This window comes from Rattus norvegicus, chromosome 2 (genome assembly GCF_036323735.1).
Source record: "Rattus norvegicus strain BN/NHsdMcwi chromosome 2, GRCr8, whole genome shotgun sequence".
Lineage (NCBI taxonomy): Eukaryota > Metazoa > Chordata > Mammalia > Rodentia > Muridae > Rattus > Rattus norvegicus.
This window is the reverse complement of record NC_086020.1, coordinates 171,537,972-171,555,672: the sequence shown is the minus strand read 5'-3', so window position 1 is coordinate 171,555,672 and position 17,701 is coordinate 171,537,972. Positions and strand designations below refer to the sequence as shown.

The window sequence follows — 17,701 nt, the reverse complement described above, 5'->3', positions numbered from 1 at the left end:
TCATACTTTGTCTTTATTGGAGGTTGAGGTTGGGGTGGTTTTCAGGTGGGGAGCTGAAGTTGTTAGTTTGATCTATTCCTTTTACTGTGGGAACCCTGAAGGGAGACAGATGTCCTGTAAGCTCAGTGTTGCCCTTTGGTAAGGTAAAGCCTTCTGGGCATATAGTTCTGGGGAGCCCTCATCACCAAGTCAGAGTCCTGGTGTGGGCGAAACAGACCCTCCAGGATTGAACAATATTAATGTATTATTTTTAAATTTTGCTTCTATAGAACAAAAGACAAGGAGTTAGATACCTTAACAGCCGTGTTCCTGTGGCTATTCATAAAAACCAAAGAGGAGAAATAACACAGGTTTCTTGACAGGTTATAAACAGTGGTACACAGAGGGCTGGAGAGATGGCTCAGTGGTTAAGAGCTCTGACTGCTCTTCCAGAGGTCCTGAGTTCAAGTCCCAGCAACCACATGATGGCTCACAACCATCTGTAATGGGATCTGTGTGTGTAATTGTATATAAACAGTGGTACATCCAAGAAATGGAATGCCACCCTGTCTAACAGGACTGGAATGCGTGGCAAAAGGGTGGGCTTTGAAAACAGCATGGTAAGTGGCAGAGCCAGGTAAATGCTGGCTGGGTCTGCCTGAGGACAGACAGGTGATTGACAGCAGAAGTCACTTCTTGGGAGTAGGGCATTAGCCTTGAATGGCAGAGTCCTTGTTAGAGATGGCAGATTCTGCAGGTGGATAACGGTTACACTGCCCCGGGAACAAACCATGCCATGAACTAAAACACAGTTAAAACGGTTATAAATGGTGACTTTTGTGCTTTGTCCACCACAGTAAAAGCACCATGGGGTAGAGGAAGAGCCCCAAAGCCTTCGCAGCGTCAGATTCACACTTGGCTTCTATGAGACAGAGGTGGTAGTGCGCTTCAGAACTGCTACGTCAAATGCTACATCGCGGCTAGCATTATCTCAGTTACCCACTGAGAAGGCACTTTTTTTTCCCATTATCCACACAAAATAAAAATTTTTACTTTTACTGGAATGTTATCTTTAACTTTAAGACCAAAGAAACATGGAATTAGTTAGCATTTGTTTAATATTTGCTAAGCAGTTTCTCAGAGCTGGGAGCTGTCTCAGTACTGCAGACGGGACAGACAGTCTTAGCAAAGAGTAAGATGCCATCCGGATGTACTGCTGAAAAAAGCAGCCTCAGGGATTTCCTGAGATGCTAAGTGCCCTGAGGGTTTCGAAGAGACAGGCTGGGATGGGGGAATGGGCAGCAGGTCCTTTGAAGTGATCAGGGTGTCTCAGGTACATTTGAGGTAAAAATTTGACCACAAGAAAGCTGGCATCTGTGGGCAAAGGTTCACAATGGAGACAAAGGGCCTGAGGCAGGCCGCTGGCGTAGCTGGGCTTATGGTTCTGGGGGTCACAATAGAAGGACATGGAAGGCCACCTTCATGAATGCCTTAGGAACCAAAAGAAGAGTGGGTTTTCCTCCTGAATGCAGAAAGAAACCAATGCTCACCCACATTTGAAAACCAGAAGTTGGCTGTTGTGGTCCAAGTGAGGGTGGTAGATGGGAACTAGGGGAGGATGTAGAATTGTGCTGAGGTCTGGGTCCATGTGGTAGAGCCATTGAAGAGAAGGGAGTACCCACAGTCACAGGGACCTAGGCATGGAAAAGTCACTGTGGACTACAATACCAGTGCACTTTAAAGAGTCTGTGGGTGTAGACCCAGCAACAGCAGGGGGAGCTCGAGTCACCTGTGGGAGGAGGAGACCTGGCCTGTCTTCTCTCTGTCCTCCTGCCTGCCCTAACTGCAGCTCACCTATGACCTCTCTGAACCCATGTCTTCCTCTGTAAAATGGGGATAATAGCACAGCATGCTTCAGAGCTCCATAAGCACTAACAGACTATTGAGATGCCCCAAGCCCCCCAGCTGCTGTCAGTGCGTGATGCAGTCACTGCATCCTTTAAAGGAACCAGGGCAGGTTAAATACCAGATCCCAGCTTTGGCTGAGGCAGACTTCTATAGTGAGTTATTTTAATTGAATTAAGTAAATAAAATCATATAATTTTCTGCCTTCCCTTCCTCCCTTTTGTCTCTCCTGTGTACCCTTCCCAATTCATGGAGCCTCCTCTAACTATGGTTGTTAAGTATGTGTATAACAAACACATCAATACAATGTGCTGAATCTATTCAGTATTGCCTCCCTGTATGTGTTTCTAGGGCTGACCACTTGGTATTGGGTAATCAGTCAGGGTGCTGGTCTCTGGGGAAGGCTAATTCTCCCTCTCTCCATAGTTGTTAACTGCTTGTAGCCCTTCATCTACAGGTGGTGCCCAGTGAGATGTCCCCCACCTGAAGGGGTGTGAACAGGTGTTGAGTTGCCCAGCTCTCGAGGCAGCCATGCTGCCAAGGTCTCATGGTCGAGGCTTCCCTGTCAACGCTAGACTAAACCTCACCGCACACTTCCTGGTCCCGACTCCTACAGCTACTCAGCTTCTTCTGCTGCAACGTTCCCTGAACCTTGGGTGTGGTGGCTGTGTTTAAGATGTATCAATTAGAGCCAAATACCTTGTGCTCCGTTCTCTACATTTTGACTAGTGGCTTTTGTTTTGTTTTGTTTTTCTAAAGATTTCCTGCTACAAAAGGAAGCTTCTTTGGTAAGTGGTGAACATTACCTGTATCTAAGACTGCACAGTATTTAGAAGCCAGTTAGGAATCATTCAGCGTTAGGCAAGTGACTGTAGTAGCTTCTCCTCTGGGGTCTCTTCAGCCACTTGTAGCTGCCTAGCCCTACATTATCCCGCTTCATTTCCTATCTGCTTACGAACCCTCAAGTCCAACTAGACAGCTGTTGGTGACTCCCAAGACAAAGCGACACTGTTGCACTATGTTGCCAATCCAGTCATTGTGATTGATAGGCTACCAGCTTCTCCTCAGCAGCTTGCACAGCACTTCCTGTTACTACCAGAGCCACTCCTCAAGAATGAGCTGCCAGACCAGTGCTAGAGTGATGACTCCAAGTCCTCCATCCCAAAAGTGTCACGTCTATAGCAACAGGGACTTTCAAATTCTGCACAGCAACGAACGACAATGGCAATTAGCCTACATTGCCTCTGGGTTTCATGGTCGAGGCAGGAGATTTTTTACCTGCCTGGTAGGCTTTCAGATTCGGCCCATCTTGTATGTTGGGTGTCCTAACTTCTGGCTTCCAAGGAAAATATTGATATGTGTATCAAAACTTTTGCATTGGCTCATTGTTATTACAGCTAATTTTCAAAAAGACTTGCAGCATTCTATAATTAAAACAAATACAGGAGTAATTTATTTTATACACACACATGTTAGGTGTTTGTTTTGGGTTTCTGGCTGTGGGAATTGAACTTAGTCACACCTGCCCTGAGTCCATTTGTATTTTTCATTTTGAGATAGTTCTCACTAAACTACCCCGGCTGGCCTTGCATTTGCAAGCCTCCGGCCTGTTCACTCAAGTAGCTGAAACCAAGAGACCTGTGTCACCACAGCCAGCCAAGAGTGCTCATTTTAATTTGCTGCCAATTATGTAGCTGCTACAGGACTGCTTTTTCCCCCACGATTCTGGTTAAAGAGACAACCAATCCAGCCCCTTTCCCATTTAGAAGCTGCATTCTCGTTATTTAGATCCAACCAATAACGAGGTGGGTCTCTGTAATGTAAAGAATGAAACTGAGACTTGGCACATGGACTCTGGATAGGGAAAGCTGGGAAGGCACTGCCTCCTGTAAGCTGCATGTGCTGAGAGACTGGGAAGTGCCCCACTCTCCAGACATCAGGGCTTTCACATGTCCTACATGATGTTGGACAGAGACTTTCAGACAAGAACTGGATCTACTCGATGTCTTTCAAAAGCTTATGAGAAAAAGGTGAAGAACTCACTTAGATTCCTCTATTAAAATGATGGCTTAGCCTTGGTTCCCTAAGTGGGATGAATTGTGGGTGAGCTTAGGCAGGAATCTTAGTGCAGCATTTGTCTTTCTGCATCCATCAGCTTGGCCCGTTTTCATTGCTCCATACCTTCGTGTGGATCTGCGCTGTGTGACTGTCAAGGTCTTGCTGTCCTCTGATGATTCCTAGGAACTCAAGAGAAAGCCAGGAGACCGATAGCCTCTCAGAATTTCATATGGAGCCTTCCTGTGTCCTACAGAGTCCACATGACGTCTCCAACCTTTCCATAGTCTTGTTTGCCTGTCGATACTGTCGAGTGAAACCCCGTTCTGTATTCTCTGTTCAAAAAATGAAAGGCAAACTAAGCAAAAACCAATGAGGGAAGCGATATATAAAACTATTCTTAAACAAGAAAAAGAACTAATCTTTTTATCTATTTCTAGCGATATGTTTGTATATGTGTAATCAGAGAAGTATGGCCTATTAAGAGGTAATCACTTTTCTTATTTTAGATTTCCTGAATATGAGACATACAACATAGCCAATGTGTGATGGAGGAAATACTAAGGAGTGAATTCCAATGGTGTCTCACAGTATTTGGCTAATTCTAAGTGTTGGCAGGACTTCAGGAGGGCTGGGAGGGGTGATCTTGATTGTCAGCTTGGCAGGCTCTAGAATCAGCTAAGAGATAAGACGGTAGGAACACCTGCAAGTGGTTTTCTTGATGAAGTTATTGAACTAGAAGGAGCTACCCACAATGGAGGCATACCTTGTGGCAACGTGTGCCAATGGTTGCAGCCAGGTGAAAGGTGGGATCAGGCACAAGCCGTGCCTTTTGCCTGTTTGCCTTCAGGTCTACTGCTTTCCTTGGCTGATATCAGAACCGGTGTTCTTTGGGCTTCCAACACGGACTGGAGGCAAGCAGCTCTCCAGACATCCTCCAGGCCTTCAACTCTAGGTTGGGATTCCAAGACGTCCAGCCTTGTGGACTGCGCAATTCCTTTCTTAGACTCTCTGGAGGGAAGCAGTCATGGCTGGCATGCTCAGACAGTATCACACAAGCCAGCCAACACACCAGTTCTGATTGTCCATTCTGTGAACTCTGTTCCTCTGCAGAACATGAAGGGAGGTAAAGGTCAAGGTTTTTCTTACCCCTTTGGTGTTTTATTTCATGGGAAAGAACTTTGTAAATCCCTCTCTAAATACTTTCAAGTGAGGGTATTGATGTTGATTGGTTCTTTGACTTCGGGAGAGATTATGTGTGAGGTGCATTGTGCTTTTTACTTTGTGTATGTGTGTGTGTGTGTGTGTGTGTGTGTGTGTGTGTGTGTGTGTGTCCACACTTGTGTGGGTTGGTGCACAGGCATATGTTGGTGCATGTGAAAACAATGTGGAGGCCAATGCTGTGTGTCTTCAATCACTCACCACTTTTTTTCCCCTCTTTTTTGAGTCAGTGCCTCTCAATGAACCCTGAACTGAACTTACTGATTTGGCTAGCATGGCTGACTCGCAAGCACATGGACCTTTCTGTCTCTGCCTCCCTGACACTGGGATTACAGTGCATGGCCAGTGCAGCTGGACGTTTCATGTGGGTGTTGAGGCTGGGCATCTGATTCAGAAACTTGGGCCTGGACACTAAGCACTTCACTGACTGAGCCACCTCCCCAGCCTGGTTTTTATTTTTAAAAAAGTCTGTATTTTGAGGCAGTATGTAGTGAGGAATTTGCTCAAAATGTCATTCATTTACTTTAGACAGTTGGATCAAAAATAACCTTTTTAATTTCAAAAAAGGATTACATTTTAGACTATGCATTAGTATTTTATATTGCTGTTAGACATCCCCACAAAATGTTGTGCTTTCTCTGCAGTTTTGTAGGGCCAGATTCAGACCTGGATCACAGTGAACTAAAATCATAGCATTGGCTGTGTAAACTAGGGTACCAACCTAGACCATATCACCAAAGCCAAGGGTTAGGGGGCAGAGAGAAGCAAAATGGCAGAAAAGCAAGTGGATTTTATTTGACAGTCAGCAGGGCGGGGCCTTTGAGCTGATACAGGCTGTTCAGGATGGGAACTACATCCCCTGCCTAAAGTAGTTGTTCTCTGGGGTTGAATTAAGGGAGGTTCTACTGAAATTGGCCTTAGGAGATTCCTACAGAATGCTGTATTTAGGCTTTTGTTTATCTAATGTAGGTGGCAGATGTATATCACTGTGGGTGGGTTTTGAGGTTTCAAAAGCCCATTTCAGGCCTACCATACTCTGAATGCCTTCTAATCAATATGTAGATCTCGGCTACTGCTCCAGAATCTGTCTACATGCCACCATGCTCCTTGACACGATGATCACGGACTCACCCTCTGAAACTGTAAGCAAACCTCAATTACGTGCTTTCTTTCATAAGAGTTTCCTTGGTCAGGGTGTTTCTTCACAGCAGTAGAGCAGTGACTAAGAACAGTAAGGATCCTTCTGTTTGCCCAGAGTCCTTCCGTTTATGACTTTACCAGTGTTGCCATTTTAAGGGGGCAACTGTGGACCTAACCAACAGGTTGTTTGCCTCTCTGTAGCCTCAGGAGGTTCTGCTGCTTGACCTGGCTCCTCCAGCTTCTAACATACCATAACCCCTGCCTCAGACCCTTTCTTCAGAGCTTCAAGGTAGCCTTTATTTAGCTCTGCTTCTGCAGCTGCATCTTTTACTCTGACCACAGGAAGACAAGGCTCTCCTGCTTTAGGACCCTGTGACTGGAGTGGGTCTCCCTTGGATCATCGATAGCTCAAAGTCCTTAGTCTAACCTTGTCTTTGCTATACAAAGCCACATATTCATAGGATCCAGGTATGAGGTGTTGCCCCCGGGGTCATCATTCTACCTATGACAAATATTATAAGAGATGGAAATAAGCATTCCACAGAATATTTTAAATGATGATAATACAGATGCTGGGGACACTGGTCTTCCCCTATTCACAGTCTGACTTTTCTGTGTTTTCTGTAAACCTGTGGCCAACTATAGCTAGGAAACATCAAGTGGAAAATTCCAGAAAACTGCACCACACTGTTCTGAGTAGCATAGTGAACTTTTCCCTTTCCCTCCATCCTAATGGGAGCATAGGATGTTGCCCAGACATCTATGCTGGTGCTATTTGTCAGCAAACACCATTCTTGGTTGTCCGATTGACCCCTTCAGCATCAACCGATGGTGGGTCCACATGGTGAGCAGTGAATGGATTCACCCAGACCAGAACAGAGTAGAAAAAGCCAAGTTCGTTAGCTTCACTGTTAGGGAGCAGAACTGAAGTAGTAGAAGAACTGGGTGCCTCCAGACAGTAGGGGTGCAGCTGGTTTTATGTGGAATCTGCCTGTCCGCCTTTTGGTACTTGCTGTGCAAATGAGGGGCGGAAGCATGGCAGCTCTGGTTGGCTGGTGTTTGACCCTTGGCAAAAGAGAGGTTGAAGGTCAGCAGCTCTGTAGTACAAGGTCATAGTTAATTTGGTTGTTTTAAATCATAAGATGGAACCTTTAGGACACTGTTCAACTCCTGTCAGAAGAACAGTTTAGCAGACTGAGAAACAACATTGATTCGTCTATGTCCAAGAAAGTCCCCAGCTCTGACCATGATGGGCCAGGCTGTGCTACTCCTACAGTACAAATGTGGGACTTGTCTGCTGTCCCATATAACACATATTCTGTTTAATGGTGGCCACAAAGCACATGAGGACCCATTGCCAAGGAGTTAGATCACAGGGTCCAAAGTATGGAAGGAGTGAGTAGCTCTGGCATTGACACAGGGCTGCCGGACATCAGGGAAAACTGTGTGTGTGGTTTGGTACTCTGACATTTCAGGCATCTGCAGGGATTTCAGAAAGCATCCCTTCAGAGAGGCTAGGAAGACAGCTGGGGGGGGGTGGGGGGAGGCTTGACATGTTGTTCTGTTTGATCCCCAGAAGCCACATAAAGCCACATTAAAGTGAATGTCGCGAGTTTAATTTCTGGGACTCAGGCAGAAGAGGAAGAGAACTGAGTCCAGCAGGTTGTCCTCTGACCTCCACTAATGCGCCGTGGTATGTGTGCCCACACACTCACAGCACACACACACAAATAAATGTAATAAAGTGTTAAGTAGAATGTGGTGTTGTGGGTCTGTGGTACCTACAGCAAGATGGAGGAGTAGAGGAGGGCGACTCAGCCAGAAGCCCACTCTAGCCCACTAGCAGGGAAGAAACAGAAAGGCAACACTAGTGCCTCAATAAGGTCGAACCAGTGTGCACGTTCACACACACACACACGCACGCACGCACGCACGCACGCACGCACGCAGGCACACACATATATGAACACACCACACACACCCCCACACACAAAGTTTTCTCTTCAAATCTAGCCCTTGAGGATGAGTGGTGGATCTGCCATACTAGTAAGTCTCTAAATCTTACTGTGAGAGCCAGGCGTGGTGGCCGCGTTCCTCTGTAGTCCCAGCACTCAAGAGGTTGATGCAGAAGTATAAAATTCAAGACCAGCCTGGGCTAAGCTGTGAAGCTGTGTCTCAGAAACCAAAACCAAAACAAAAACCCACCATCAACACAAGAGATGTAAGAGGAAGTCCTGGGCAATGCTGGAGGCAGACTAGAGGCTGCTCACAGCACACGGGGTCAGAGAGCCATCAGGAACAGGATTCCGAGTGAGTGCCACTTGTTTTTCCTGTGTTCCCCCTCCTTTATGAGGAAGGCATCTCTACTATAAACATGTTTACAGCTACTACCCCTCCATTCCCTGAAACTTTTAATTAAATCTTAGGGGAATTTTATTTAACAATGGTGAAAAGTATCTTAAAAACAAATTTTAGAGTCCTCATAAAGTTTACGTCATGCTGTAAAGCACATGATTTAAAGACAGAAGGAAAGTGCAACTTTGGTACGCTTTACCCAACGAAGTCCCATAAACTTAGGTATGTAGTAATGACTTGGCTGGGATTAAAGGCACACAGCAAGGTCTTTAAACAGAGTATATCCAGCATTTAAAATGCATGCAATCTAATTACAGTTAATCAAAAGAATGGACAAGTATTCTAAAAGTATACCTAAATAGCACAGCTTTGTCAAATGCATCTCCCTTGATTCTTGAGCAAACTCCAAATCTACATCCTGTTGTGTGTAATTCTTACTACTTTAAGCTCTCAGTGGATCACACTACCGACTCCTCCCAGGTTCCCTTGGATCCTCAGATGAAAGACACACACATACTCACTCACACACACACACACACACACATTCACACACACACACACATACACATACACATACACACACTCATACACATACACATACACACACTCATACACACACACACTCACATACACACATACACACACATACACACACTCACTCATACACACACTCACTCGCACACATACATGCATACACACATACACACACACTCACACACATACTCATACACACATTCACACATACACACTCACACACACATTCACACCACACACACACACACATACTCATACACACATTCACACATACACACTCACACACACATTCACACCACACACACACACACTCACACACATACTCATACACACATTCACACATACACACTCACACACACATTCACACCACACACACACACACACACACACACACACACACACACACACTAGCTTACTTTTCAACCTGCGTTATTGGCTCAACAGCTGGGCTCTTTTAATCTCCTGTGAGTAGTGTGCCCTTTCCAATACTCTTAGCTCAGCACCCTAAATCTGCCCACAGCTTTAGTTGCTGCCCCAGGCCCCAGCAGTTGGAGAAGTAGCTGATGACCACTCCAGCCCAGCTCTCACATGGCCTTTTCTCCTCTGAAGCTTGCTGAAATCTTCCTTCCTCTTCCTGAATCTCTTAGCCTCCTGTGGAGACCCAAAAGTCCCCCTCTTTCCTTCTGCCCAGCAGTTAGCCCCTGGCATCGTTATTGATAGATCAAGAACCAATTGGGGAATAGGATCTTAACATCAGAACCACTCTCTGCAACATCCAAAGTTACTTCTTCATGACCATTTGAACATTTTTTTTGCAGTGCTGGGAATTGAACCCAAGGCCTTGTGCATGCTAGGCAAATGCTCTCCTGACGAGCTATATGAGCTATAACCCCACTCCCCAGACATTTCAACAATTCAGTGCTCCTGTTGGAGTAAGACACTAACAAAATATAATTGGATTTTAGCTAATTATTTGTTTTAACTTCTTAACTTGCATGTGTACATGTGTATGGAATGTGTCCTTGTATATATAAATAAAAATATACATATTTGCATGAGTGTGGCTGCATATGTGTAAAGTGCATAAGCATGTAACTGTGGAAGTCTGTTGAGATGGGTGTCTTCATCAGTCACAGTTGCTTTCCAGCTTATTTCCTGGGGCATAGTCTCAGTTGAACTCAGAGCTCACTGGTCTGGATAGTCCAGCTAGCCAGCTTGTTGTAGGGATCCTTCATCCAGCCTTCTAAGCACTGAGATTACAGGCAGGCTGACACACCTGCCTAGATCTGAACTCAGATCCTCATGCTTACACAGCAAGTTACCCACTGAGCTGTTTCCCCAGCCCCACTGACCAATTATTGACAAAGTCAATCTTTTACTTTTAGAAGTTAAGCAAAAAACCCTGCAAACATACACCTTTGTGCCCAGTGACATTTCATCTGACCCATTCTCATTCACTTACTGTAAGGACATGCATGCAGCTGGCATGATGACTCCATGTGTAAAGGTGCTTGACATGCAAACGTGTACCTGAGTTCAGTCCCCAGAACCCACATAATGGTGGAAGAGAAGAGTGCTTCCACATAGCTGTCCTCTGACCTCTGCATGCACGCTACCCACACTATCCCCTTCACACTTTAAAAACAATTTAAAAATCCCAAAACGACCTGAGCAGACCTGACACCGTGACCCTGGATTATGTAGGCTACAATGTAGAGTGAAATCTGATCATTTGGCAGACAGCTTAGGATTGAAACCAATCCCTTAAGCAAAACAATCACACAGCCCTGGATCAAGCCAGGTTCAAGCCCAGCATGTAGAGTCATGGTACTGCTGTATATAGGCCAGCCACTCTCCTGCTTCTTTTATTATAAAAATCCACTAGGCCCAACACTAGGCCTGCACAATGGATTCTTCAGCAGTTGGGGCAAGCTGGGTCACTAGCATGCTTTTGTGCAGATAGAGCAAGACCAGAGAATGCCGTTCATAAGAGTCAGTGCTTTATTCTCTCACTTCTGGAGGCTGCAAAGTCCAGGATCAAAGTACTGCCCTGGGTGAGGGTCTTCTTGCTATGTCGGCACAGGGTGGGAGGTGGAAGGACATGACTCTGGGAAAGCTGACCCCTTGCCAGAAACGTTTTTAATTATTGCCCCTTATGGGAGTGTGGGTGTTTCCAGGTTCTTGGCCTCTCATCCGCACCCAAAGGATTGAAAAGAGGGGCCCAAGTGGATTTGCAAAGAAGCAAGGTGACTTCATTTTCTGTCATTTACTTTTAGAGTAAAGCACTAGTAGAGATTGAAGAGGCACAGACTATCAAGACTGACACAGGCCTCCTGAATGGGAGTACTCACCAGCCCTGGGTACAGCCTGGTGACGCTGTAAGTTCTAGAGGAAGAAGGAGTGGTTACTACTGACGCCCTTTGGATGGTCCTCCATTTTGATGAGACTAGGCCAGATCCATTTTTTCCTACTGCACATGTACCTTCCCATAACATGACTGACTTTAACCATATGCACACCCAATTATGCATATACACAAGATGGTAAATAGGAAATGCAAAGCTCTGTAAAAACTCAATTGAAGGATATGGTTTGCCTTAGTGTGCCTGTACCCCAAACCAATTCGTGCTGGACTGACCTTTCTGTTCTTTGAATGTTACTCCCTACATCTATTCATCCCATATAGCAGGAATACATTTAAATAAAAAATTATCTCAGTTCAATTGTTGTTAGGGGCTGTAAAAATTACACTACCATTCAGAGATGGATAAACGTGTGTCCAAAGCAGGTCGGCCTTCAGAGGGTTTGAGGTAGTTAAGTGAATTATTTGAAGAAGGCTGTGTGTGCGTAGTATGCACAGATAAAGGAGCTAAGCTGCCTAGTATATTATTATAAGGGGAGTTATTGTGATGAGCATAACCCTGAACCAAACATAACCATAACCCCAGGCTCAACTCTTTTCTATGCTTGCCTACCTCATAATGCTATTGGTCTCTTTGTAAGTATGGAGAGCAGAGGTTCTGACTGGGCCCTGGCTCACAGCTCTACATTGGGAATTTCATTTCTATCACATGGATCTCTTGAGGACAGCATTCAAACCACTATACCAGGATATGATGCAATGACAGGTGAGTCACCTGTCCCCAGTGTGATTCCACCTTTTCGGGGCACTTGGCTCTTATGACTGTCATCTCTACAAGAAGCCTCCCCGTCTCCCCTTATCGGAGAAAGGCCTGGAGCTCAGCAAGCTTTTCTATGTTGTTACAGCCCATAGGTCCCAACAGCCAATCAGCTCTACTCAAGGAAGAAAGGGGTGGGGAAAATGAAAGTATGCAAGTGCCCCTCAAACAGGAGAACAGGATGTTGTTAAGAAATAGCAATGTTGGTTGGGGATTTACCTCAGTGGTAGAGTGCTTGCCTAGCAAGCGCAAGGCCCTGGGTTCGGTCCCCAGCTCCGGAAAAAAAAAATAGCAATGTTTAACCTGCTAGTTAACCATTCATTGGTCTTGGAGATGACTTCTTTAGCTGGAGAGGTTTAGGGTTCTAAGCCTCTTGCAGAAAGAGCCCCTGTACTCCCCGAAGCAGTCTGACTTGAGCCCTGTCTCTGGTTGTGCTTTGGGAATTCCCTTAAAGCAAGCACTAAATCCCTGTGACACTAACCCCTCACTCTCCAAGCCTTCATCCAAGTCATACATTGCAACTGGAGCTCATGTCGCCAATGGGAGTCTAACCAGCCTCTACAAATAAATACAGTCTGCTTTCAAAGCAGAAGAGCAGCCTTTGAGATATCTGAGACAAAAACATGATGATGGGTGTTTAAGTCAAACATATACAACAGCTCGAAAGGGTACTATATGTCTGACAGCTGTGTAGCCCTGGCGAACTGATTCCCAAGCAGAACTTAGTGGCTATTCTGGAGCTAAAACACAAGCTCCCTGTAGGGTAGTGACAGTATCAACCTCTTCTAGGTGGAGACATACTAAGGGCAGATTTGTGTGGTTAGTTCATGGTTTCATGCATGGCTGGATAAGAGGATGTTCAAAACATTTATGGTGTAGAACTGTAGCTTTTGTATGGAGACAACATCAAGGATAGGAAAAAACTGGATTCCCAATAGATGTGAGACAAACAGGTTGGGCTGGGAAGATGTAAGAATTTGATGGAAATGTTGAAGATGCAGTTTGGCGTCTCTGAGGCTGCCATGCCTCTGGCAGTCAGAACAAAGCACTGTTTCTCTTACTCATCCAGATCCATGGCAATAGAAACAACACCAAGACCTTACTTACAATGACCACTGGCCTCTGACCTCCCTTTCCTCTGGGTTATCTCTTCCACCCCATTGCTTCATTAACTCTTCCGTGATGCTCACTTTTAAGCCCACGGGGAGATCCTTATCTACTTCTTCTGAATAAGTTAAGGATAGTGTCTACGGTAGAGTGTTTGCTTTGAATTTGCAGGGCCCCAGACTCAATCCTCAGTACTGACTTCCCAAAAGAACCCAAAAGTTGACATACATTTATGACTTGTTCTACTGGTGGTAGGAAATATCGCTGACTAATAGGAAATGCCCTTTGTAAAGCAACCACTCTAAAGTGTACAGCATTTGGTGCCCAGCCGTGAATCACTCAACAGCAGGGTCGTAACCTGAGAAAGGCTGTGGCTGGAAGCCACTTACACAAAGCAAGAGGCAAGAGATGTCCATTCAAGAGTAGACACCAGATACATGAGGCTGCTGCTCACATGGCCTGCGCACTGTGCCAGTAAGAACTGTAACTACCCTGTAACCAAAACGTTTCTTATTGTCCCAAGTGCTGTGTGCTGTGCACAAATGCATGTGCTGGACTTCCACAGGACTGCCTGCAGCAGACTGGTCCCCACACTGTGAGCAACTGCACTTGGATCACATAGCTCTACTGCCATGTCACGAGGAGACAGATTGTCCAGCCCTGTTGCCATCTTTGATTTAAGATTACTTATTTGGAGTGTATCTCGGGTGCACAATGTCACGGTGTTCGTGTGGGATTCAGAGGGCAACTTACTAAAGCCAGTTCTCTCTTCCTACCAGGGGGACTCCTGGGATGGAGCTCACACTGTTACGCTTGTGTTAGGCCTTTGCCCACCGAACCACCTTGCCAGGCCTCTGTTATAATCTCGAAAAACCGTTTCATGGTCTGATGAGACTCACTGTTGACCTATGTATGACCATGCAGACATGCAGTGTGTACTCTGCAGTTGAATGTCTATCTGTGTGCATGAGCACGCATGCTCTGAGCTACTCTAGGTTGTGTGAACATGGCTTTTTGTAGGCTGTGCCTTGTGTTCAGTGACTCCATTTTATAAGCATCTTTGGGTCCACTTTGAAGAAGAGGTAGACTGTACCCTTGGGTGTACCTACAGACCACAGGGTCAGGCACCACCCAACCAGCACAGACTAATAAGGGACTTATTCCTGGGAGTAGAAAGAAGATACCCTACAAATTTATTGTAGTGACTTGCAACTGTGAGAACACTCCCTTCCCCCCAAATATTAGGCACACCAGACAGAGGAAAGACGGCAATTCCCTTCCTAGGATCCCATAAACTAATGGACTCCTACGACTATGATGTCATAGCCCCACAGCAATTTACCACCGGATGTCTGGTGTTTGTACCAAAGACTGACAAGCAGAAAACTCTCAACTGTTCCTGGGGCTTCAGGTCAGGACCCCCATGGTTGACATGGCCCACTCAACTGCCCATCTGTCTACTTTGTGCCTGAGTTGGTGAGAAGGAACATTTAGTACATGGTCCTGAGTGCTCTGCTGCCTGCTCTTAAAGCCCCTTTCAGCCTTGAAAACCTTGCAACTGGACTCTGAGGCTCTACTCTCAAATCTTGACTCCAGCAGCTCCAGTAGCAGCTTCCTCTCTGCATGGGTGTGGTCTATTATTGTCTCAATACAGACTCACTCAGCCACTGCGGGAACATTTTGGACTCTGTTGCATCCCCTTTAACCATATATGTGCACATGGGCTTATAGATATATTTACTGTTGGCTCTGTGATGGAGTTAGTATTAGTAACCAAGATTGGGGTAAAAGAAGCTGCATTCTCTTCGGCCAGGTTATCAAGGTAGGTGGGATAATCAGGCAAACTATTGCCACTGAAATGACTGAACCTTGTGAATTTATTCTTATTGAATAAATACTAACACCATGCGAAGACACAAACATGTTTGTGTTTCTGGTATAGTGTACTCAGGAAAGTGAGTGTGTTAAAATATATGATGTTCACACTCTTCTGCAAATTATTTTTCTCACTGTCCTGTAAACAGTTAGGCTATTTCAGAATGTCCATTAGACTTTTGGCGTCTCACACTCAAAATATCAACGCCAACTTCATCCACTCTAACCAACTCCTAACACAAAGCCAGGCCTACCTTGTTCATTTCTTTATTTCTTTGGTATATTTCAAGTCCATAGCAGGGACGTGGACACCTGATAGCCCAATTAAATGAATAAGTCCAGGGGCACTCTTGGACTGGACTCTTGTTTCTGAAGGCTACAAGTCAGGCATAGTGTCTCAATCAGTGTTACTGCTATAAAGGAGCACCATGATCACAGCAACTCTTATAAAGAAAATGTTTTATTGTGACTGGCTTACAGGTTCAGAGGTTTAGTCCACTGTAGTTGAGACAGGAAGTGTGGTAGCACGCAGGCAGACATGGTGCTGGAGAGGCAGCTGAGAGCTCTACATCTAGGTCAGTAGGGAGCAGGGAGAGTGACAGTGAGCTTGGCTTCAGCTTCTAAAACCTCAAATCCTCTCCTCCCAGCCACCACGCTTCATTCAACAAGGCCATACAATCATTACTACACTTCCAATAATGCCATCCCCTATGAGTTTTGGGGGGCCGTCTTCATTCAAAATACCACATGTGGCTTCTGGGCTCCTGTCATGGAGGTGGTAGAAGGACCTTCCCAGGCTGAGGTCATCTAGACTGAGTAGGTACGGGTGTGGGGCAGGGATGGATCTGCTTCCAAGTTCTATGTGGCTGCTGTTAGCAGTTTTTGACTTCTGGCTAGAAGGTTGCCTTTAGTGTATACAGCAGGTACTTCTTATTGGGGCAGCTGACTGATATCAGAGCAAGCAGCGGAAGTAGGGGAGGGGGAGGGAACAGGAGAGTGAGTAGAAGAAACAAAGGAGGGAAGACGCGGCCTTTCCTGGAAGTGACCCAGTCACCTCAGTGGGAGAGGTTGTTCTCAGTCCTGCCAGGACTGAGTGCCCCAGGGTAAGGTGCTGACCAAGGGAGCCTCCCCTGCTCTGAGGAGACAGGGAGTGGGTAATGGCAGGAGGTTTTTGTAAGGGTGGGAAGGGGGCTGCAATCAGGATGTAAAGTGAATAAATAATTTTTTAAAAGTGACCCAGTCTTAGAAGGGACGTGCTGTTGCTCTGTGTCTTCGTGTGGGTGGGACTCCATAGTATTACAGTACTAAGCACAAGACTAGGATGTGTGTGGGGAACCACTCTTCACAATAACCTACTAACTCTTTATGGTGATTGGAAGGGGTGAGCAGAAAGACTCCAAACACAAGGATAAGATGGAAATGTTACTGTGATTGGATCAGTACATACTGCATGGGCACATCATGCTGTACCCTATAAAAACACAGAATTATTAAGTAGCAATCAAATGATTTTTAAAATGTTGAAAGAGATGGAAAGTACCCCGATTTGATCATTACACACTGTATAGATGCATCCAGCTACTGTACTGTGCTCCAGACGTTTGTACAGTTAAGATAATAATTCATATTTTAAAGGAAAAAGCAAGTCTAGATTTTCTTTCTTTCCTTTTTTTTTTAGACAAAAAATATCTGGGAGCATGGAGGAGACTTTCCTGTCATGTAATGGGTCAATAGAGAAGAGGTATGAGGAAGGGCCCACCTGAGAGAATGTCTTTTAGAGCAAGCAACAGAAGTGCCAAATGGAGACCAAGGAAGATAAGGAGACCTTGATGGGCACAAACAGGAGTGTAGAAGTGGGTGCCTGGTGAGGGAAGGAGGTGTTGACAAGAATGGGTGCTGCATACTGGGTTTTGAAATCTTGAGCAACTTCCCTAAGACCACATAGCACGTCAGAGACAACACAGATGAGGATTTGAACCTCAGTTTAGTTAATGTTCAATCCACATTTAGGCCACGCCCGTGTCTGGAAAGCTGACGACAGAATCTACTAGGAATGATGAGGCAGCACTGCCCGGGGGCAGCCACACATGTCTCAGCTTCTAAGACTCTTGGTCTAATACCAGGACAATACTGAGGACATGGGGACAGTCCTGCAGTGACAATGCGACCACGAGTTCTTTGCTGTGATGACAGGGACTGGACTGTCTCTTCTGTCACCAGGAAAATAAACTACAGCTGGCCCTACCCTGTTAAAGCACTTCCGGTCAGATGCTTCTTTCTGCAGTTGTTCCCACATCAGTCCTGTGAAGAACGAGGAGTCTGGCAAGTCCTTTGGATCCGTAGTCACCACA

At 45.6% G+C, this 17,701-nt stretch overlaps 1 long non-coding RNA gene across 1 annotated transcript; it reads right to left on the bottom strand.

Annotated features, from left to right (window-relative positions):
- Positions 1 to 2,221: 2,221 nt before the first annotated feature.
- Positions 2,222 to 8,499, bottom strand: LOC134485932 (uncharacterized). Its single transcript, XR_010064345.1, has 3 exons — positions 8,366 to 8,499; positions 4,706 to 5,046; positions 2,222 to 4,274 (listed from the first exon to the last, which is right to left on the bottom strand). It is a non-coding gene; the product is annotated as an uncharacterized LOC134485932 (long non-coding RNA).
- Between the last annotated feature and the right edge of the window lie 9,202 nt (positions 8,500 to 17,701).